Source organism: Gouania willdenowi, chromosome 6 (genome assembly GCF_900634775.1).
Source record: "Gouania willdenowi chromosome 6, fGouWil2.1, whole genome shotgun sequence".
NCBI lineage: Eukaryota > Metazoa > Chordata > Actinopteri > Blenniiformes > Gobiesocidae > Gouania > Gouania willdenowi.
In genome coordinates, this window is record NC_041049.1 from 22533825 (window position 1) to 22557581 (window position 23757).

General features: G+C 38.7%; 1 pseudogene; it reads left to right on the plus strand.

Moving 5' to 3' along the window:
- Positions 1-17523: 17523 nt before the first annotated feature.
- On the plus strand, positions 17524-17641 carry LOC114466291 (uncharacterized; annotated as a pseudogene).
- Positions 17642-23757: the final 6116 nt, after the last annotated feature.

Below are 23757 nucleotides of genomic sequence, written 5' to 3' on the forward strand. Positions count from 1 at the left end.
AAGAGATCAAAACACAGTGTTTTCAGCCAAACCCCTTAACTTAAAAACATTATTTCACATGTATTTTGCGAGTTCACAATAATTTAGCTGACTGATTCTACACATTAAACTTAAAAAAAATAAATAATAATAATATACTGTTGTTTAAATGTAACTATACAAAAATGATCACAATTGTTTGTTACAAATTCAAACATTTTTTACAATGTATTTATAATAACACAAACTGTCTTTTGTGAATTAGTTTAATTAAATGATTTCTTAAGAAAGACTTAAAGTGATGTATAGCAGTGCTTGAAAGAGGATTTTCTGCCCATCTTTTCTCAATGCTTTATTTTCATATACAAAAGAACCGTCTGGAGTTTAACAAGTTCCCTTAATGCATCACACACACACGCACATGCCTTTCCCCCTCATCTACCTACAGACGTCACAAACTCCTGTCATCCTTCATCTTTTTGTGCTCATTTTCACTCCTCCTCTCTAAACACAGACACACCATGCATTATTAGCACAGCCCCCTCCCGTTTGAAGCGCAGGGAAGGAGTTGGGAATCACTTGACATCATCCTTTCCTTCTCACTGCAGGAAACATGTTCATCATGTCCTTCTTCAAGCCTTCATCTCACCCTGTAGTCCATGTTTTTCCTGCTGTGTGCATTTATCTTCTTAAAGCTTTACAATCAGTAGCAATGTACAAATTAAACTATTATATAGATGCAAAGGGCACCAAAAATAGATATTGTATACATGTATTTATAAAATTTTGAGTTGGTGTAATTTTATCTATTTACTTGTTTTATTTTTATGTTTTGGTGTAAATTTTTTCAACTTTTCTGTTAAATCTATGGCAATCCAAAGTTGAATAATTTGGATACAGAAAGAGATGAGTCAGCGTCAGTGGAAAGTAGATGTCAGGGTGACATGAAGAGTTACGTTTTGTTTTGTTTTTTTGCCTTCATTCATCTTTTACTGACCCTGCTTTAGGTCGCCATAGTGTGAGAAAATAATTCACTCCTCTCAATGTTTGTTTTTACTCTGATTCATTTCCATGATTCCCTGAAGTGTCTGCTGCAAGTTGCTGTGAGTGTGATGAAGCTGTTTGTTTTGACGGCGTGCGGCTACAGGCCGAGTGACAAAGGTCAACAATTTCCAGACGTGTTGATGCATGAGCATGGAAATGTGCTGGATTCATTGATGTAAGCCTTTGTGATAATCTGTCGACCACGCACGTGGCTCTACGGTTGGGAATGATTGTACAACATAACTTGCTCTGACGTTTGCATATTAGACGTGGATTCATAACATTAAGCTTTAATATGCTGTCACGGGTCTGCTTGTCTTAATGGAAATGATGTCATAACTTTTTTTTTAATTCACACAAGCTTGTGTTTTAGGATTTTATTTCTTCCAATGTCTCAACATGTAGCCATGCAACTGAATGAGATAGTCTTGCAAAGAATTCAGAATCATTTGTGTCACATGAGGTTTACCATGAGAGTGACTTGGGAGCTATGTCTCAGATATGGGAAGGATGTAAATTTGGGACGCATCATCAGCAGTGTTCCTTCGAATCAGGGGGTGTTTTGGGCTTTCAAACACTGGACACCCCCATCAAAGGTGGCCAGCTACAGGGTGATCAAGCCTGAGCTTGAGTCCCATAACTGTTTAAACTCTCTCCTATCTGCAGCTTTGGGCCACCTCCCACTCGGTGTGTGCCCTGTGTTCTTCTTTCTCCCGAGGAAGGGTCTGCTCTTTGAGCTCTTTGATGTTCTCTGTGGCTGGGTAGAGTCCTCCACTGGCATTTCAGTGGCTGCACCAACCCCTTCAGTGACATGGGTGCCGATGCACTGCGAACTGTGGTTTTGTTCCCGTTGCTGTGCTTCAATCAACTGATTTGACCAGTTGCTTTGTAAGAAGTACTGGTCAATACGATTCCCTTGCCTCTGCTCTTTCAAACATCCTCCCTTTCCCTGGTGGATTCTCAGCCTCCTAAGTTATGTTATTTTTCCCAGCCACTGGTGCACACCTGTCCCATGCTCAATCACGAGAACCCTGGTTGTTTCATTGGCGTAGCCCACGGGACTATGCAAGACATGGGCATCCGATTCCCTTAGTACACAACTTAAAAACAATGTTTGGGTACTTAATCCACATTTATCAGGAAACTCCCTCACTTTAATTTGGGTCCTGTCCTCCTGATTTACTCTTCCCAGTTGTGAGTGAATACTAAAGTTTGACATATGTGAAAATAACATGGCTGGGAATAGCTCCTAAATTCTTTCCCATGAAGACTGCCACCATGAACTTGCTCTGCTTTTTCTTAGCGTTCCAGCCTTATGTTAGTAAAGTGTGTCCCAGTGATTGGTGTGCAGGACATTTGTCGAGATGCCAGGGGTTGAAACTGTGCGAGTGCGCGACTGTGTGTGAAAGAGAGGCATGCAATGTCATATTTCCAAACAAAAAGTAATTTGGCAAGTTTAGTTACTCTTTAGGCGTGTACAATGTAGTGTTTGATGTCAATCAAAGTACAATCAAATCCAAATACTGTATTTAGCATGAAATCTTTGTTTTTTTTCCTATTCCTAATAAGGGTTTTTCTCTTGAGACTGACTTCAGCCACATACCATATGTTTTTGTCACTTTTTAAATAAATCTATCATCCCTAAGTAATTCCCTGATACAAGAACGCAAAGGCTGTTTGAAATTGCATACTAACGTACTACTCATACAAGGTCTGACATTAAAATGAGTATGTAGTGCGTTCCAATTCGATAGTATAGAAAGACTGGGTAGGCAGGAAATACTCAGATATATACTATATTGAGACATTTTTGAAGTATGCACACTAGTCATACTTAATCGCCCCATGATGCATTGCAAACGGAGCATTCATCCTGGGACCAGCCTAAAGCTAAAAGGTAAACATCCCCTTTTCAAAGCAAAAGCATCTCTTCATGTCTTTCATTAGTTTTTAAAGTTTTTGTAAATAGGGCTCTTGTTTTGAAATTAACTCAACTCAACTCAACTTTATTTATAGCGCAAATTACAACAAAGTCATCTCAGAGCGCTTAACAAAATACAAAGTCCGTAATTTTAGGAAGAAATCTCCAGCGGAACCAGGTTCAGAGGTGGCAGCCATCCGCTTTGACTGGTTGGGGTTAGTGAACAAAAGGGTGAACAGAATAGGATAGAACGATAGTCCATCCAAGTGTCCTAGACTAGTTGAGCTGCAAACCATCGATCAGGAACTGCCAGCTCCAACTAAAGTTTAGATTCTTGCTCTGAGCCAGAGCCTGACCCAAGTTCGGGCCAGGCTCTGGCTTCATTTTTTCATTTTTTTTTAATTAAATCTCTATTACATGAATGTTATTTTTTAACAAACACAAAAACACTTCTATATTGTTGTGGCATTATTGTTGAGATTTCCCATGGCCGAGAAGGCATCATGGTTACGTGCAGCTTTTTCAATGTGTGTCTTTGTTTACATGTGTTCTGAGTGTTGATTGGCTGGGAGGCTGGTGAAAGGGCGGGTGTAAGCGGGGAAAAGATCGAACAATTCTGTTCCCACGGTAGTGTGAGTGTATGACTGTGTAAGACGGTTGTTTGTGTGTTTGATTGTTTATTTTTGGCGTGTTACTACGACCTCCATTAAAGCCTGTAAAACTGTGATAACGACTCGAGTCACGTCAATAAAATACCTTTTGGGCTGTGGTGCGTGTGTGCGCACCCCCCCCCCCACCCCCTCCTCCCTCTCTGCGCGAGGCACCGCACTATTAATCTACCGGCTGCAATACGTTCAATAAGATAATAATTTACGTCAGGTTTGCTTCGGGCTCGGGCCTACAATTTAACTTAACGTGTCGGTCTCGGGTCGGGTCGGGCTTTATGCCCGCGGGCCCGGGTCGGGTCGGGCTGGATTTTTTGGGCCCAATCTAAACTCTAGCTCCAACATCAAAACACCTGAAAAGAAAAAAGAGCGGAGGGCGAGGAGAAGGCACAGACTGCAGGACAAACATGATGACACTATGATACACTATGCTCTAGTGGTTGGGCTAATATTAATAATAAAGGTTAACCGGAAGTTTAGTCAGTTAGCCACATTGTTAGGCACATTGGCAGTGCTCCGGAAATCTCAGAAATGTCGGCATGAAATGTGTTTCCGTGAGTTCTATAAATCAAATGACCACATGTTGATGTTCTACTTGGTCACATTTTTGCTTAAAATGCTTTCAGAACTTTCAAAGGTGGAGAATCAACGGAGATATTTAGCCTCAGAGTGCTTCTGGTTTTTGCTGTTGTAGATTCAAAATGCATCTTGGGAAACTTGGAAGTTTACTTCAGTGGGAATGGTCCACCATAATCACACTTAATATATATCATAGTATGTAGTAGACATTATATACTCATTGAGTTTGTTAGTATGCAATTTCAAACACAGCCTAACACATTCAAAACAGCATTCTGCATCGCATCCTTCTTCTTGTGTAGCAGATCGAGCTGCTGGGAATTAGACAACAAACAAATCACAAGTGGGATTTAGTCCCAGGCTATTGTGAGAACATGTGTCCATGATCAAACACTGCAACAGTGAGGATGTTTTCATCAGACTCCAGACGTGCTCCATGTGTGAGCAGCTTGAACCTCTTCATTTGACTCAGAACACAGTGTAACCATCCTAGCAATAACCATGTATTTTACTAAAACACAGTAAATTCCTCTTAAACCCAGCACAGACTTTGTGAATAAAATGACAGTTTGTCACGGGAAGAAATGCGGTGACGTCAAAGGTTCTGAAAATTCATTTAAACCACTTAATGGCTCATCTAAGGAATACTTGTGAATCATTTGGGTTGTGTCAGAGTTAATATCACTTTAATCTGCTGATGCCAAACAACTTTTTGTTCTGCAAATAAAAGAGGCCAAAGACGTGAATTTTGCTGAGCCTCAGGCCTGTTGAGTTTCTGTTATGAAACCTTTCATGCAGTGAGAGAGCAAAGCAGTGTGTTTGACTGAAGAAAGATCCCGATTGTCAACATTAACTGCCAGTCCACTGAGTGGAACGGATTATTTTCTTTTTGTTATTTATGATGGTGATAATTACTTAAAGTGATGCCGTAAGTAAGTAACTAAATGAAAAACAAATTTTCAAATTTTATGAAAACATTAACATTTGTTTATTTTGACATTAGTTTATTAGGGGTCAGGCAGTTTAAGCTACTGGGAACCTATTGTTTTCCTGCATGACCTTCTTTCTTTCTTCTTCCTATTCTTCTTATGAGGAAATCATACTTATATGGCCTTTTTTAAAATGGCTTTGGCCTGTTTTAACGTTTTAACTGATGTACTCACCTCCATGCCAGCGGCTCTTCCTGCACTGTGGCCTCCTAATGCTAGTCTTAATTAACCAGAAATTTGAAATGAAAATTAACAAGAATTTTGACAAAATACATACATTTGTTAATATTTCATTTCAACCAACTCTCCATCATTTAGCTGGGGACATATCTCATGTTGTAGGTGTTTGTCTCAGATTTTGATGCCTTGATGACAGAGGCAGGGGGCTCCCACTTAAAACACTGTGGCCCAAGGCAGTGCTACCTTTACCTCAGCTCTCTTTGTCTGCAACAGCAATGAGGTCATTAAAAAGCTAATCATGTAAAAAACATTAAAACATCAATTGAATTTTGATGGAATGAATGTCTTAGCAGCAGACTCAACTCCCATAGAAATACACTATTAGACACAAAAAAAATTAAATAAGAACAGTTCAAATGAACATTAGATTAGACAAGGCATTTGTTTCATTTACTATGTATTTATGCTGATATAACCGACAAGTGCAATTCAGCTACTAGCAGTGTTCATAACACTGCTAGTAGCTGAATAAGAGTTTTAATTAATTTAAGTTAATGTCTAGCACAGACACACACACACAATGGGCAATATGGGGAAAAAAATATATCATATCATGATTTATTCTTTGTAAAATCACGATCACATTAGGATTTTTTCATTCAAAATCATTTAGACTATTTTAAAGTTATTTACCAATAAAACAAATCAATTCACCTGCTTAAAATAATCGGCCTAAATGGAAAAAATGAATAAAAGATCATTTAAGACAAGGTCGTTTTCAAATATATTTTTTAAATTGTATGTAAGCAATTTATCAAACTGGTTCCAAGAGCAATTAACATCAAACAAAAGGGCTGACATGTTCTTATAGTCACACAGTCTTTTTACTTTGTTGAACTAAAGTGGCTAAGCATTAGCAACACTTGCTACATAACAAGGCAGCAGATCAGTCTAGTGATTTCCATTTTTTTTTAGGTAAAACACTCATGTTAAAAAAATCCTACTTTAAACAGTGTTTGAACGCCTCATCTATATATACATCTATATATATATATACGTATATATAGTATATATAGTATACTGTATATATATATATATTCTGTTTTCTTAGAGATTGTCCATACAGCTAATGTGGATTCCCTCATGGGATGATAAACTTGGCAACAAACAAAGTCCTTAGTGGTAATTCTCCTGTGTCACTGGTCCCAATCCATCCCACAGTTCATTCCTTCACTGTGAGCAGATGCTAAGTTGGATGAGGCCATGACATTAAAAAGACATCCGGGTCTAAGATCCAAGAGAAGTTTTTTCACGGTGAAAGAAAAAATCTCCAAAATATTAAATCTAAACTGAGACTAAACAGATCCAATTTTAATGCCATTTCAAACTATAATTCTTGCACTTTCAACTGCTGAACCTAAATATGTTGCTCCAAGATAAAGCAGTTACATTTAGTCAGAAAGTATCCAACATGATAACCACGACGATAACCATTCAAAATCAGTACTAATCATTATGTTGAGTCCTACTTGTAAAACACTACATGTCATCCTTTCAAAAAGCTCCAAATCAAACTGCTGTCAACAGCAGAAACATCCACATTCCACAACCAGAGGACAAGTGATGGGACACCGTCCTCACAGTGGGTCACGTCCTCCTGCCGTTGCCGTGACGATACACATGATGCTGCAGACTAATCCATCAGGAAGTAGAGATGAGCATTAATCACTGTTCCACTGATGGCACGCACAGATTACACACACATTCTCACTCAAATGCAGACATACAAATGCACTCACTTCCAACTGAAGTTTGAAATAACGTTTATGTTATTGAAAATGCACACAAACAATTGATGTTTTTTTTTTTATTCATAGCCACAGCCTGAATTGGAGCTCATGGTCCCAATAAATAAATATGACACTGTGATCCCAACCAGAGCATTTACAGTATCTGGAGTTACTCACATTTATTCTTTGATTTGAATAACAGAACCTCTGGTACACGCTCCACTACATCCACAAATTTCAAACATGCAACTAAGCAAAGCAGTTTAGTCAACACTTTAGTCACAGCTGTGCTGCAAAAGTGTCAAAGTCAAGTCATTTTTCCCCTCTGCCTTTGGGTAAACTCAGACATAATCCAAAGGTCATAATCTATCAGAGAGGTGGCAAAGTCGCCAAGTAATCCAACTACATCATCAGGGAGGCCCTCGCCGTCACTGCCCACCAGGCGCCATCCTCTTATTCCTTCCGAAGTAAACACATCCGCTTGCCCTTAACGCTGACTTTCAATATGAGGAAGCGGGACTGTTGGGGAGCAAAGTGAAAGAATCAGGCATGATTAGTGCTTGATCTGGCTAAAATTGAGTGTGGATTAGCCAGCATTTTCATCTGCTTAACATCAGACGACTATTCATGAGGAGCTTTGCACATCAGAGCCATATCCGCTATTACTTATTTCTGCGACATGACGTCAAAGCATTGTCTGTGTCCGTGCGAGAAGCAACTTTAGCGCAAGTGTACAGAACCCGGAAGTGAGTAGCGTAGCAACAGAGACGCTACAAACACAGCACGAGGGCAGCGCTGCTGCGGGTGGAGGAGGTGGACAGCAAACTATATTGCAGAAGGAGCTTCACTTGGTGCTAGTAACTCAATATACAGGACCTGGAGGAGTTTATCATCATCTATATAGGCCGAATTGACAGGCAAGCAAACAAACTAATCCTAGGAGTTGGATTACTGGGAACCGGTTCTCAGAAAGAACTGTTTTTTGATTCCCATCCCTTTGCACGCCACCTTGTAAATCTAACTATGGATAACTCAACAAAGTCGGTTGCTCAGTATTTGGCCTGTCGTTCTAAGGTTACTCAACAAAGATTGACTTTTTTTTAAGTTGTGGCGATTGCAGAGTGATGCTTGGTGGTTAAACCACCTGATAAACAGTAGTTCTCTATCTCGGTGAGGCCTTTTTAGTGAAGCACATTCTACGATTTTTTTATGGTCTTTGCATTCTTCTTTGGGACTCCAAATCTCACAATGCAATGCGCAAAACTTGCAAGTGGCAATTTCAATCTTCAACATTTGTTCGTGAGTAAATTCCTATCAGAAAATTTATGAGAGCAACTTTTGGATGACATACGGGTGTATTAAAAAAAAAAAAAAAAAAATGATAGTTATGGGGTTTAGAAGATTTAAAATGGTTGTAAATCTCCCTGTTAAACGACTACACTTGATCTTTGTGATTTAACCAATTACAGATCAGTGATGTGCAGTCAGGAATTTATATTTTGATTATTTGTTTTAATTATAATATAATTATAATTTTTCAATTTTCGGTGTCAGCATTTTGTGCTTTTCATAGCCCAAATGATGGAACATCGCTTTTTCCTGGTACGCAGAGATGCTGCACAGTCTCACTCCGCTGTAAGGCAGGAGGAGGCCACACCCCCTCCCAAAAGCACTTTGCTTTTCTGCCACTGTTCCCATAGCATGTGTCTATATGGTTTGCACATACACAGTCAGTTCCCCAATATGAAAACCATTTACGCAAAAAGGCAGCTCTCTACGCTGCCTTTGGACGTAACCATGCTATGCTAAATGCTATACGTACGTTCAGAGTATGGGGAGAGATTTGTCTCAAAAATATTCACAAATAGATCCCCAATTTTCACGTGTTTTTCAAATCCACAAATATATTTACAATTTTCACATGTACTTCTTAGATTTTCACACGTTTTTCAGATCCACAAATACATCCATGATTTACACGTGTGTTTTCTCGTTTATGTGTGTATTCATCATGAATTATCATGTGTAAATCTTCAATTGTGCTTGTGGATTGAGCAAAGTGTGTTTGTGGATCGGCCCGCATGTGAATGTATTTTTGAGAAAAACGCAATGCAGCTTCGCTCAAACTCACACCCACACAGAACCACGTGTGTAGAGCACCACCATCCACTAGGGGGAGTAATTCTATTTGAGTTAATTCCATTTACCGACACAAGAATATCTAATAACGTCACAACCATTGCAGTCTTCACTTGTCTCTTGATGATCTTAGTTCAACACTCGGTGTAACAAAAATATTGTATCATAATTTTAATGGATTTTTATTAGTAAAAATGTTTTTGATGACACTTCTCTTGATGTATGTGATGATTTTATATAACATTGATAAGAATTTAGCGATTCCGATTCCATTGTCGATACTGCTTATCGATTCGATTCCTTACCGCTTCTGTTATCGATTCTCATTGGGTGAGGGAATTAAATAATACAAATGGATCTGTTTGCTTTAACTCTTTATTTTATTATCGTTGTCTCTTTAATTTCCTGCAGGGATATCAGCTCTCTTTTAATCCACCAGGTATAGATTGTTTTCACTGGATAATAATTAATACAAAAGCGCTATATAAAATGTATGAATTATTATTATTATTATTATTATTATTATTATTATTATTATTATTATTTCAACATATGACATATTTTGGCTACAAACATTTGAGAATATTACAGTGCTCCTTTTGAACTTGAACAACTTGATCCAAAACAAATTCAGACATAAAACAAATATATCTTTTGTAAAAAAAAAAAAAAGAACATATGAACCAAAAGTACAGCTGCACTTGTTATGTATTTAAACGGTAAAGCTTTAGTTTAGCCTTTGTTTACATTTCTATAAATGGACCTTCAGAGACGCCGTCCCTGTTGTTACATGTGACATCATCAGCCGTGTGTGTGCTTGTAAAACAGTATGAAAGAGCAAACTAAAGACGTCCATCAGTACCAGTCCGCCTCCCAAGTCTGTTACTTGTTATGAGGACATTAACTGGCGCCGAGGTGTGTTCTTGCTGAAGTTTGTTGTTTTTGGAAGAAAAGTCCACGCAAGAAGCTGCAGCGGGTGGAGGAGGTGGATTCTCCGCAGTGGACAGCAAACAACTTTATGGTGGAAGGAGCTTCACTTGGTGCTAGCATAAACACAATATACAGAACCTGGAGGACGTAAGAGAAACCGATAGGCGGAATTGACAGGCAAGCAAACAAACTAATCCTAGGAGTTGGATTACTGGGAACCGGTTCTCAGAAAGAACTGTTTTTTGATTCCCATCCCTTTGCACGCCACCTTGTAAATCTAGCTATGGATAACTCAACAAAGTTGGTTGCTCAGTATTTGGCCTGTCGTTCTAAGGTTACTCAACAAAGATTGACTTTTTTTTAAGTTGTGGCGATTGCAGAGTGATGCTTGGTGGTTAAACCACCTGATAAACAGTAGTTCTTTATCTTGGTGAGGCCTTTTTTAGTGAAGCACATTCTACGATGAAAGTCTTCAGGAAAAAAGATAGAAATTGAGTGTATAGTTTATACTTTACCTGTATGTCATCCAAAAGTTATTCTCATCCCCTACTGATGCCAGTGTGCCCCAAAATACTGCCAAAGTCACATTTCTGTTTTTATTCTTTTTTTTTTTTTTTTTTTTAAATGGTCTTTGCATTCTTGCATTCTTCTATGGGACTCCAAATCTCACAATGCAATGCGCAAAACTTGCAAGCGACAATTTCAATCTTCAACATTTGTTAGTGAATAAATTCCTATCAGAAAATTTATGAGAGCAACTTTTGGATGACATACAGGTATATTAAAAAAAAAAAAAAAAAAAAACTATAGTTATGTGGTTAAGAAGATTTAAAATGTAAACCTCGTTAAACGACTACACTTGATCTTTGTGATTTAACCAATTACGGATCAGTGATGTGCAATCAGGATAGGCAAGGTAGGCAGTGCCTACCCAAGGGTGAATTTATATTTTGATTATTTGTTTTAATTATAATATAATTATAATTTTTTAATTTTTCAATTTTCGATAGCCTACAGTACCTATAAGTTTGAAAGAGTCAGCATTTTGTGCTTTTCATAGCCCAAAGGACTAAACATTGCTATTTCCTGGTACGACAGAGATGCTGCACAGTCTCACTCTACTGTAAGGCAGGAGGAGGCCACACCCCCTCCCAAAAGTACGTTGCTTTTCTGCCACTGTTCCCATAGCATGTGTCTATATGGTTTGCACATGCACAATCCCAATATGAAAACCATTTACGTAAAAAGGCAGCTCTCTACGCTGCCTTTGGACATAACCATGCTATGCTAAATGCTATATGTATGTGTTTTTGAAATCCACAAATATATTTTCACATGTACTTTTTAAAATTTCCCGTGTTTTTCAGATTTTCACATGTTTTTCAGATTTTCACGTTTTTCAGATCCACAAATACATCCACGATTTACACGTGTGTTTTCTCATTTATGTGTGTATTCATCATTAATTATCATGTGTAAATCTTCAATTGTGCTTGTGGATTGAGCAAAGTGAATGCATTTTTGAGAAAAACGTAATGCAGCTTCGCTCAAATCGACACCCACACAGAACCACGTGTGTAGAGCACCACCATCTACTAGAGGGAGTAATTCTATTTGAATTAATTCCATTTACCGACACAAGAATATCTAATAACGTCACAATCACTGCAGTCTTCACTTGTCTGCTGATGATCATAGTTCAACACTTGGTTTAACAAAAAATATTGTATCATAATTTTAGTGGATTTTTTTTAAGTAAAAATGTTTTTGATGACATTTCTCTTGATGTATGTGATGATTTTATATAACACAGAGTAAAAATGGCATAGGTCCACATTGCAGTTAGGCCAAATAAATTATAGTGTATACTAATTAAACTTATAATCCTCACCACACAGTGTCAGACACCACACCAATAAACTATTCAGGCTGCACCTTAAGTATGACAATTAGGAGGAAATAAAAATAACATACCTTCTAAAAACATTTTAGTGTTAAATAATTACTTAAACCAGAATGTTTTCATTTTTTAATAAAAACCCATTAAAATTATTAAAAAGTATTTTTTGACAAATCAAGTGTTGTAGTGTGATCAACAGAACTCCTTTGATGGTTGGATGAAGTTATATCATTAGTATACAGTACATTAGAGTGAAATTATTCAATTTTATTACAAATAAAAATCCATACACATTGATAAAAATGTATTTTTGTCAAACCAAGTATTGTACTATGATCAGCAGGAGGCATCCCCTAGTGGATGGTGGTGCTCTAGACACATGTGAATCAGCAGCTCTGTGTGTGTGGATTTCAGCGAAGCTGCGCTACATTTGTCTCAAAAACACATTCACACGCAGGCCGATCCACAAATGAACTTTGCTCAATTGAAGATTTACACATGATAATTCATGATAAATACACTCAAATAAATGAGAAAACACATGTAAATTGTGGATATAACACATGTGAAAATCTGAAAAACATGTGAAAATCGTGGATCTATTTGTGAATATTTTTAGTGAATTGATACAGCGCTTCTCTAGCTAGTGGGCGGGATAACAGCGCTAGAGACGATAACTCCCCGACAACTTTTAAAAGATGGGAGACCAACACCTGAACTACCAGACCTTCAGAAAAGGTAAGGTCAGAACATTGTTCGTATTTTTCACAGTGAATGGTACAAAAGGAAGGATTGGCTTTGTGGATGCACCTCACGAAACTAGTTGTTGTTGTTGTTGTTGTTGTTGTTGTTGTTGTTGTTGTTGTTGTTGTCGTCGTCATTTTCTCTGTGTTTCCAACACAAAGAACAGATGCTCTGCCGTGTCATGAGATATATCTTGTTGGGAGAGTATGGAGGCTATATTAAATAATTGTTTATGTTTCTTTAATGGTGTTTCACGATGCTGATTTTGTTTGATTAACACTTATCATGTTATTAACATATGAAATTGTCATTGGTGTCGACATTGGTGGTCTTGATTTGCAATGCCCTATACCTACCCAACCATATTGCTCACGGCACGTCACTGTTACAGACGAATATCCAACTTTTCCTTTGTTGTAAACAGTCTTGATAAAACCATCGCAAGTCAGGAATTTGACCTTCTTCACTAGACCAATTTATATGAGAGCTTTGAGTCTGGTTTTAGAGCCTATCATAGCACAGACGGCCTAAGAAAAAGTAATCAAGGAACCTCAAACAAAGGATGGGTCTGAGTTCTGCTCCTCTTAGATCTCCGATAGCCTTTGACTGAGATGATCATGATGCAAAATTTGGAAAGTGTCATTGTGGCGTTGGAGCTGACAGTTCCTGGTTTGTGGTTCTGTGATCCTCTGATGTTCTTTCTCTCGATCCTGTTCTCTTCTCCTCTTCCTGTCCACCAACCCCAACCAGTCCTGCAGATGGCTGCCACCCCTGAGTCTGGTTCTGCTGGAGGTTCTCACTGGTCCAAAGGGAGTTTTCTCATCATCTCATCATCGCTGATGTTTCCTAATATGGACGTGTTGGGTTTTTAACTCTATACATCATCTTCGTAATAAGCACCATGGGAAGACTTGTTGTATTTAGCACTGTGGATGAATCGCAGGGCAACTAAACAACACATTTCTACATGATGTGAAAACAACAGCCTTTGACCTGTCTGATAAGGCAATGTTAACTAATCATAGGGCTGATGAGCCCTTTTTTAAATTTAGCTACTTCTTTCTACATTTGATTTCTGCCAAATTCATATTTCAAAGCATTGTCAATCAGGGAAAATGTTTTTTTCATTTGGTCCTTGAACTATTTCTGCTGGATATGGCTCAACTATTTGTGAGTGATTACTACCAAACCCTGTCGGAAGCTGTCGGCTTAGAGCCAAAGGCTAGACATCTGTCATCGTCATAAGCTCATTCCGCCACTTGTTCCATATGTATAGTAGATAAAGAGAAATGCTCTTCTGGGTCATGCTGCATTTCACTTGAAGAAAACCAGACACCTGTGATGAGCTCTCAATCACAAACTTGCAAAACAACCTAGATACAGAGTGGAAACACTGTAGGAGGACTGTGGTCTGTCTTTAGTTGTCAATGCAAAGATTTTTTATTCTTCAATCATAACAACTTTTTGAGCTTTTAACCTTGCTACAATGTTAATTCCTTGTCACAAACACCCCCAAAGTATTATTGGGCTTCCTTCTTCACTAATCCTGTTCTCTGAGCTGCTGCTCTGCCCTCCTTTGAGAAACGAGCGGTCAGACTTTTGTGACATCACAAATATCTGAACCACCCCCTCCTCTTTATCTACATATACCAAAAACAGTGGTTCTTAGCTAATGACAGGACCTATCCCAGTATTTTTTAGACACACCATTGATATGTTGCCAGTCCTATCCAGAGATAAGGCTCAAACATATTCAGGTGGACATCCGGAGCAGAATCCACCAAGCTAATGAAGTGTAATTAAGTGCAAAACTAAGATTTTACGATGTAGGATGTAGGATTTTACTGGAAACTACTACGCAGCAGCGTGCTTGAGTATGTAAGCTCTGAGAAGTGTGGCCAGGAGTCCACTCTGCAAATGTCCACCCGAGTATGTTTAAGCCTATATAAAACAAAATAAGACTGGGAAGAGTATGCAAATGCTTCACAGAAGGTTCCTAAATACAAACCTGAGGTCTTCTTGCTGTGAGATAAAAGTGCTTAATATTACAAGATGTGTAAGACCTAAACTAAAAAGTATTAAAATAAACCAACAGTGTGTTAGTTCAATGATTAGAACTTCTGCCTCACAAGTTCTAACAGAGTCATCTAAAATATATTCTTAATGACCTTTAAAAGTAGGGTAGGCGATTTTCAAAAGCTAGCATGATTTTGAAAGTAACCTCCCCGATGGCTCCGCCTTTACCTCATCGTTTGTATTGTGTAGAAACGTTGTTGTCTCATGTCTCATTTAGCAGTAAGTAAACAATAAACTTTACAATTATATATGTAAAAAAAACGTGACCAAAAACTCTGTTTTAACTCTGTCAGCTGTGACGCGCTTTCAGTGTGAGCTTGTGCATGTGAGGGGTCGAGAACAAGCAGGGAGATAGGGAGACGTGATTGGTTAAAACAAAATCAGTTTGTTTTTTTCCATTGGTCGAAATTATTACAGATTTACAGCTGCTACAGTTGACAAATTTTCTTTGTTTCTTTTTCAGAACACATAAGATCTTGATTTCTGTCAGGACATGAAGACAATTTTAACTAAAAACTTAAAAAGTGTATGTAGAGAAAATCACCTACCCTAGCTTTAAGAGTAACTAAACCCTGAGGTTTTGGCTGATTATAGGCGGGGCTATTGTAGCAGTTAAGACACGCCCAGTCTATACTATAAAATCTCCAAATAACAATCCATGCTATGCTAGTTATCAAAAGTTTTCATTTAAAGCCACAACGCGGACTTTGTGACCTAAAGAGTTGTCCCATATGAGTTATTTTAATGATTCCTCTTGAAATACCACCCATGTAAGTAGAGAAGACGGACCGTCGTTGGCCAGGTCATATGACCTGGAGAATACCTGGAGCACGTTTCACTTTATGGCAGTCAAGTGACCACAGGCTTTGATATACTCATGGAGCTAAGGCTTTAGCTACTATTTTTCACTAAGTAGTGCTTTTTGGTCACTCCATCACTTTATCGCTCTACTGACACGATGACCAGGAAACAGTGTGTGGGTGTGTGTGTAGAAGTGGTGACAGAGGAGACAGAGAGGTCTGATCACTTCTTTTCTTTCTTCTCCAGCCATACGTTTACAGCACTTATCATAGACGGCTCCGCTTGTACGGTTTAAATTATCAACTTACAAAGTTACTGAAGGATGAGTTCACTCAGAATGTAGGCTTATTCAAGAAGTTACCTGCTTTATTTTGCCCCGATAAATTGAGGAAGTGCAGTACAGCCCTCCGCTGCAGCCGTCAGCACTGTAGCGGGAGGGAGCAGGGAAGGACCGCTGCCGCGGCTCAACAGTGAAGGATGGGTGAGTTGACGCTTTAAGTCGCTTAAAAAGTTCAAATTTTTCAACTTTGAGCGACGAGGTCGGGCTTCACCTAGTTGCTCAAATCTCGTAAGTGACGTAGATTGAGGGGGGAAAACTTTAGGTCATGTAATTTACATTGATTTGAATGTAATTTAATCGCGTCAGTCACTTCAGTCGCATTTGGTGTGAACACACCTTCAGGCATTTCGCGCAAGTGACAGATTCCTACTTACATGAAACTAACTTCACTTTTCTTTAATATTGAGTTGATGATCCCTCTTCAACCAACAGGTCAACTACTGTCTACATTCACAATCAAAAGACAAGGGAGGCTGGCCCGTCTGACCGTTTTTTGCGACAGTGCTGCAGCGCTTGTGGCCACTATGGGCGCTTGACGTGAAAGTAACAGGTCTAGGGCCCCTAGTGGCCAAAAGTTACACGGTGTTGTTTTCCCAAATTCATTCAAAAAAATTAAATTCTTAATATAATGTACATGATATACAAATATTTTAATTGCCAAAAACACAGTGACTAGGAAATTATAAAAACAGTGAAATAAAATTAAAAGGTTCACAAAATAAAATCTAGTAAACAAGTTTTACAGGACCAGCAGTCCATGGCATTTGTTTGACCCTCCTACTGCCCGTAGCAGCTCAGAGCTTTGTTTACAACATAGTTGTTCATCGTCATTGTTGTGGCGGTTTTGAATGAAATGAGACGGAGTCAAGTTGAAGGGTTACAGGTCAGATGCGGACACAGGATTAATTTGGTCAAAGGGTTTTTGGAGCAGACTGGTCTGGGATTTAAAGGTTTCTGTGTGTGTGTGTCCAATGAATCTGTAGCTGTTCTGTGCTTTCAGGGTTTTGTATGCTGCTGATAGCGCTAAGCATAACAATGACAGCGTCTCTGAGAGGAGACCTTGGCAAAAATTATCAGTACAATAGTATCTGGCCTGCTTAGGGCAGTTTGACCAGATGCACCGAGAAAAAGAGTGGCTGGAACAGCGAACGAGCAAACCCTGCGATCAGTGTGCGCTTGTCTGGATACAAAGCGGTGGATTGAGCGGTGCTGTGTCAATCTACTGCGGGAGCACAGAGACATTCAGCGAAGGTGGAGTTACATTGTTAGATACTCTTTATGCCATAATTGTTGGACTTTTAAATGCTTTTAATCCTTTTCTTTTATCCTGTTGTTTAACTTAGTGATTTACAATTGTCTTGTATGTGGTGTATCCCTCCAATGTTAAAGCGTATCTCCCATAAAGCACATGTATTATAGTGTTATAACATATCATGTAGAACATCATAATGTGGCCATACCAGCCTGTCATTGCCCGATCCCGTTAGATCTCGGAAGCTAAGCAGGTCTGGGCCTGGTTAGTAGCTGGATGGGAGACCACTGAGAATTCCAGGTGCCACAGTGGGGTGGCAGTCACCCAGTGGTATCTGTCATTGTGCCCTTGGGCAAGGCACTTCACCTACATTGCCTAGTATGAATGTAGTGAGCGTTGGTGGTGGTCGGAGGGGCCGATGGCGCACTATGGCAGCCTCGCTTCCGTCAGTCTGCCCCAGGGCAGCTGTGGCTACAATAGTAGTTTACCACCACTAAGTGTGGAGTGAAAGAATAATGCCTTAATTCTGTAAAGCGACTTTGAGTGTCTATGATAAAGCGCTATATAAAACTGATGCATTATTATTATTATTAACACTGCTTTATTTGAGCAACAGGGGTGCTGAGCATTTCATTCTGCATTTTGGATTTATGTTGCAGTTCCATAATGCAGCTTTCAAAACTTGTTACAGTTAGATTAGTACATGTGTTTTTATTTCTTTTTTGCCCCCTGGCAAGAATGTGTGTGAACATGTTGGTTTGGTTTGTTGCTTTTTTTTGTCACCACCTTTTGTTCTATTATTATTATTATTATTATTATTATTATTATTATTATTATTATTATTATTATTATTATTATTATTATTATTATATAAAATGTATGCAGTATATTTCCTACTTTATTACTGGTCCACTGATGGGTAAAGATCAGACCTGGATTAGTTGTGCCTCTTTGAGCCAGGTACAGAGTGCGGAACATTCCTTTCCCAAAGAGGGACAGAAAAGAGAAGCCATAAAAAGAGCTCAGTATACCTGGGAACCAAGCATCGGGTACTTCTGAAGATGTGTGATGGACATATTTATTGTAAGAAAAAAAGGTAAAATCTTGCGAAACATTAATTAAAATTATTAATTTGTCACAATTTCATAGAGAATCAAAAATATTACAATGAGAGGCAAGAGTTCAATTGAATAACAGGGCTAAAAAAAAAAAAACAATGCAAAATCATTGGGTGGAAACTTAAACTCGTACAAACCCTTTTTAAAATGTTCTCTTACATTTTATAGCCCATATACTAAACAAGCCTTGAATGTATGATGCATAATGTCACTTACAGTAATGTGAGCCAATACAATTTGTAAGGCAAATAGCACCATCAAGTGGACAAAAGAGTCAATCAACGATTGTAATGCAGCAGCTCAGCCAGGTTCATCATGCTACTGCTCAGGGCTGTAAAGAGAACTTTGAAGGGGCTGGGGCTCAAGTTAAAAAGGTGCACATAGATTGCCAACAAATGTTTTTGTTTTTTCAACCCCCTCTCCTAACTAGGCATCTCTGGAGAATGAAATATGATCAACTACAGTCTGATGCACATAAAACACACACAAAGTAACATTTTACAACTTTTCATGAAATACTGTTGTAACCAGGCAGTTAACGTGTTGTCATTTCCCACCGACATACACCACGTGAACGCATCATCCCCGTCTTCAGGTGTCATACAATCTCAGTACGATGCACACTCAGTACATGACACCGGATTCTTTCTTAGCCACGCCCTCCAATTACCAGGATAACAAGCAGGTGTGCACGCCATAGCATTTGCAAGTTTGGGGCTCCTAGGCTGCACTGTCAGGTGCTAAATGTGAGTAATATTCTCTTTAAACTTTCAAACCCAAAGGTATTAATGTACTTGTTAACTCATTGTTGCCCTATCACTGGCTTAGGGTATCTACGGAATTTGCATTGAGGGGGAAATGCTGCTCTCGTGATGCACCCTGAGCCCTTGTGGGAACCAGGTTTTTAAGTGTGAAAGGTACATATTGTAGACGTAGTGTAGATGTCCAGAAGGCTAACTGGTATGTTGTTTTTTCAATACAGTTGGCCGCTGCTGCTTAATAAGCTCTCAAATTGCCCGATCATGTCTAAAATAAGTTCTCATTTCGCACCGATCATGTCCAAAATAGCTCTCAGTTTACCCTAAATGTAGCACCATGCACTTTAACTGAATAAAATGAGGTTTAGCTTATTAGTTAGCTTCAGCTTGTTTTTGGTTGATTTACTAACCTTAACTTTAAGTTTGTTAGTGTTTTTGTGTTTCGAAACTTCACATTGTTTGGCAAAGTTTTGTTGGTGTTTAAAGTTTTATTATATTTCAAGAAGATTTCTGCTTCCCTGTGGGGTCCTGTGGTAGAATAGGTCCTCCCAACTGTTAGTAAAGGGACTTACTTGCTCTAATGTATCAGACTCAGGTGTCTTACTGCTTCATTAACTGTCTCGTCTGGTGTTTGTTTTCTGGCTCTGAATTTCACTGGCTCATCTGCCATTTTGTATTTGTTACGTTCCCTAACTCCTCGGGCGTATGTTTTTCTTGTATACTGAACCTTGTGCTAAATAAATAAATAACTACAGATACAGTATATGCCATTAATAAAAATTATATAAAACATCACTTAATGCCTTACTATGTTATTAATGCTATTTTTTTCTACTATTTTATTTATGCACACACAATGAAATATTATGCAGATGAGGGGGCTGTCCACACTGGATGAACTTTTTGCCTATTGGTTGATCGGCAATCTGATGGTGAACTGCTCAATTTTTGGCCCATTTCGAGCCAATTTTTCACTCGTGCATCTATTTTTGTGATCGGGCCAAGTCTCAGCTAAATTGTGTGTCGTATACATGGGGTCACGAGAAGCGATTAACACCTCAAGACCAATTCCCAATCAGCAATCGTATGTTTGAAATCCTGGTCGCCCCCCGTGAGGGTTTAGGGTTATGGGGTTATGGTTAGGTGCGCATGCGCGAACATGGTAGGACCGCTGTAGAACTGACGGACCGTACTGTCCACGTGTGTCCAGCCACTTCCTGGTCCATCACACATTGCCACCTTTTATTTCCGGAAACAAGAACCCAACGTGTTGTGTATGGGCGTACAGTGTGAGCAGTCGGGTCGCGTCAGAGTGTCGGTCCGTGCAGTGTGAGGATATGAATCGTGAGCTGCAAATATTTGAACTTGCAATTGAGTCGCACAATTTGAGCTGGAGCTGAGCACAATGATTGAAGACCACCTTGAGCCCCACTCATTGAACGTTGAAGCGGATTGCTGTACACCTTCACTCTTCAGCCAGCAGTGTGTAGTCTTAGCATGGGACACACACACACACAGCAAACTCTCCTCTCTCTGAAGTAGGTAGAGTAGAAGTAATAAATAAACACAATGCAGACACGTGAGCTTTTGGCTTCTCATCTTTTGACTTTCACACCTCCATCCATCCATCCATTTTCATACCCGCTTATTCCCGTTTAACAGGGTCGCGGGGGTCTGCCGGTGCCAATCTCCGGCTCTCATAGGGCGCTGGGCGGGGTTACACCCTGGACAGGGCGCCAGTCCATCACAGGGCAACACAGACACAGACAACCATTCACTCTCTCATTCACTCCTATGGGCAATTTGGAGACTCCAATCAACCTTACAGTCATGTTCTTGGATTGTGGGAGGAAGCTGGAGGACCCGGAGGAAACCCACGCAGCACGGGGAGAACATGCAAACTTTCACACAACTATAATGAAATAACCACTCACATGCCTTGCTGTTCAAGCCTTGTAGTAGTGACGTCATACCCGGTTTATGTGGTTTTAAAACGATGTCTGGTTGTTTTTTAGCTACTTCTCCACAAGGGGGCGTGCGTTCCTTTCATATGTAGCATATCTGAGCTGAGGAGGTTTTCCATGAAGGCCACTATAATATCTGATTCAACAGAGCAAACTGTTCTCACACAGACGCTCAGACACAGATTAAACTGCTCCTCGTCACTCATTATCCAATTTTACTTTGACTTTTTTCCACTTTGATCTCATTTCAGTACAGGAGGACCAAACATTACCAACATGTTGTAGGTTTTACGTCACTTTGGTCAGACAAGGGTTCTGTCATTTATTGGCATATTCTTTTTTTTGAAAATATTATTGGCAAAACAGACATTTTCTTATTCAACATAGAGCTGGGCAATATATCGATATTCAAGATATATCAAGTTTTCTATTTTGGTGATATAGAAAATTACAATATTACCTATATCGATATACAGAAAACACTTTTTGTAGCTTATTTTGTATCAAAATACTCTGCTTTCATGACTTGTCAGAACAGTATTATAAAGCACAGTGAGATGGATTTCTCAGCGCGTCCTAACACAGACCTTCCCCTAAACAACACACTACAGAACTCACTCACACGTGCTGTCCCTCATAGGAGAAAAAGTCAAAAAATGGCTCATATTGTACAGCTGTCGGTTAATTAAAAAAAATAAAAAATAAATGTGCCTGTGTGGCATTTTGCATCAGCAAATTTAACCCAGAATTGTCTTTCTGGTTGGACCTAATTTAATTTTAAATGATCAAAATTTATATCATATATCCCTATATCGAGATGTAAGTTTTGGTTCATATCGCCCAGCCCTAATTTAACGTATTAATTAATTCACTCATCATTCTTACCATAATATATAGAATTTATAATATAGCATATTCTCAACTTAAGAAATAATTACAATTCTGTACTGCTAATAGGAGAAAAAACAGTGTTTTAAATATATTTGTGCTTTTTGTCCAGAGGAACAAAACAGCCAAGGTGACTGCTCGTAACAGCTGCCAGTTTTCTAAGATCCATCCTCATCATCACATTTGCTGATCAGAAAATGTCCTTCAAGTAACTTGTCCTGTGTCCACTGATCAGACAGGATGCTGCATTGGCTGTGTGAGGGGCTTTTATCTTATGTAACCACATGCACATGTTTAAAGACTTGCAGTAGAACATCTCTCTCACCTCCTTGTGCTGTTAGAGCATCAGAGGGAGAGAAAGACGAGATGGAATGTTTGTTAGAACCTAAAGTTTACGTGCTTTCATAGCAGAGGTTCTCAACTGGTGGGTCAAGACCCAATAGTGATGCACAGACTGACATTTTCTAACTGGGTCTTAATCCGAGGAAAGATATTGTGCTTTTATTTTGAATCACAATCATCAGAATCAGAATTCCTTTATTCATCCCAGGGGGGAAATTGCTTTTGTTACAGCCACAGACCAAAAAAAAAATCACAAATAAAAGAATAAAAACATTAACAAAGACAAAAGAAAGAATAAACAATAAATAAGTGTATGATTAAGTAAAATACTGTTAAAAATAGGGATCAGAAACACACACATTACAGTAGTAGAAAATAAAGTAGGAAAGATAATACTACAAATATACAAATATATACCAATATGATTCAGATATTTACAAAAATAATGCAAATATACAAATATGATTTAGGTACAACAATCGAGCTGTGAGATTATAGTGATGAAGGGTATTTATTTACACATGCAGAGTGCCATCTATGCACACCTAAAAAGGACAAAGGTGGGCATAGATCAAAATCTGATCATAATCTTCCAAATGTATTACCTATTTAAAAAAAATGTTTACTGAAGCATTGCCCTACAGCAGACATGGGCAACTGGCGTAAAGTAAATGTACAAAATGACAAAAAATGATAAAATAACAGAAGCAAAAATCCATTAAAAAATACAAACCATTTTTTGAAAGTTCCGTTTTCAAGCAACAAAACTTTAGCGCATTCACTTGAAATTGTTCGTGTGTAAACAGAGCCTATGATAGTAAGAAATGCAAATAGAAATGAAGTGTAGGCTATAGAGGATTTCAGATCAAATCTTTAAAGCTGCCCTACAGTGGAGAGGGCAGACGATCATTGAGGTTAGCGGTTTCCTAGCAATGATCCACTTGTAATAATTATAGAGTCTGTCATCAGGAAGGCTTCTTAACCACTGGAGGAAATGGTACATTAAATGGTTGAGTTGATTTAAACAGTGCAGATGTACAAAAGGGAACAACACATTAGAATATTTTCCTTTTTTTTAATACAAGCTACTGTCTTTCATGTATAAAAACTACATTACCTTCATAATTTGCAATGAGAATCACCAAAACAGGAACTGAAAACAGATAAATTGAGGAAAATTGGCAATAGGGTTCAAAATGTCTCCAAATGTGAGGACATTACCTGACCTTATTGCTCAAAAACTGCCCTCGAACTGAACCCATAAGCACAATTGTTGTCTAAATATTTCTGATGAAGTAAATGTTGGCAATGTTTGACCGTAAAGTTCATGACCATGACTATGCAGAAGGATGGTGTTG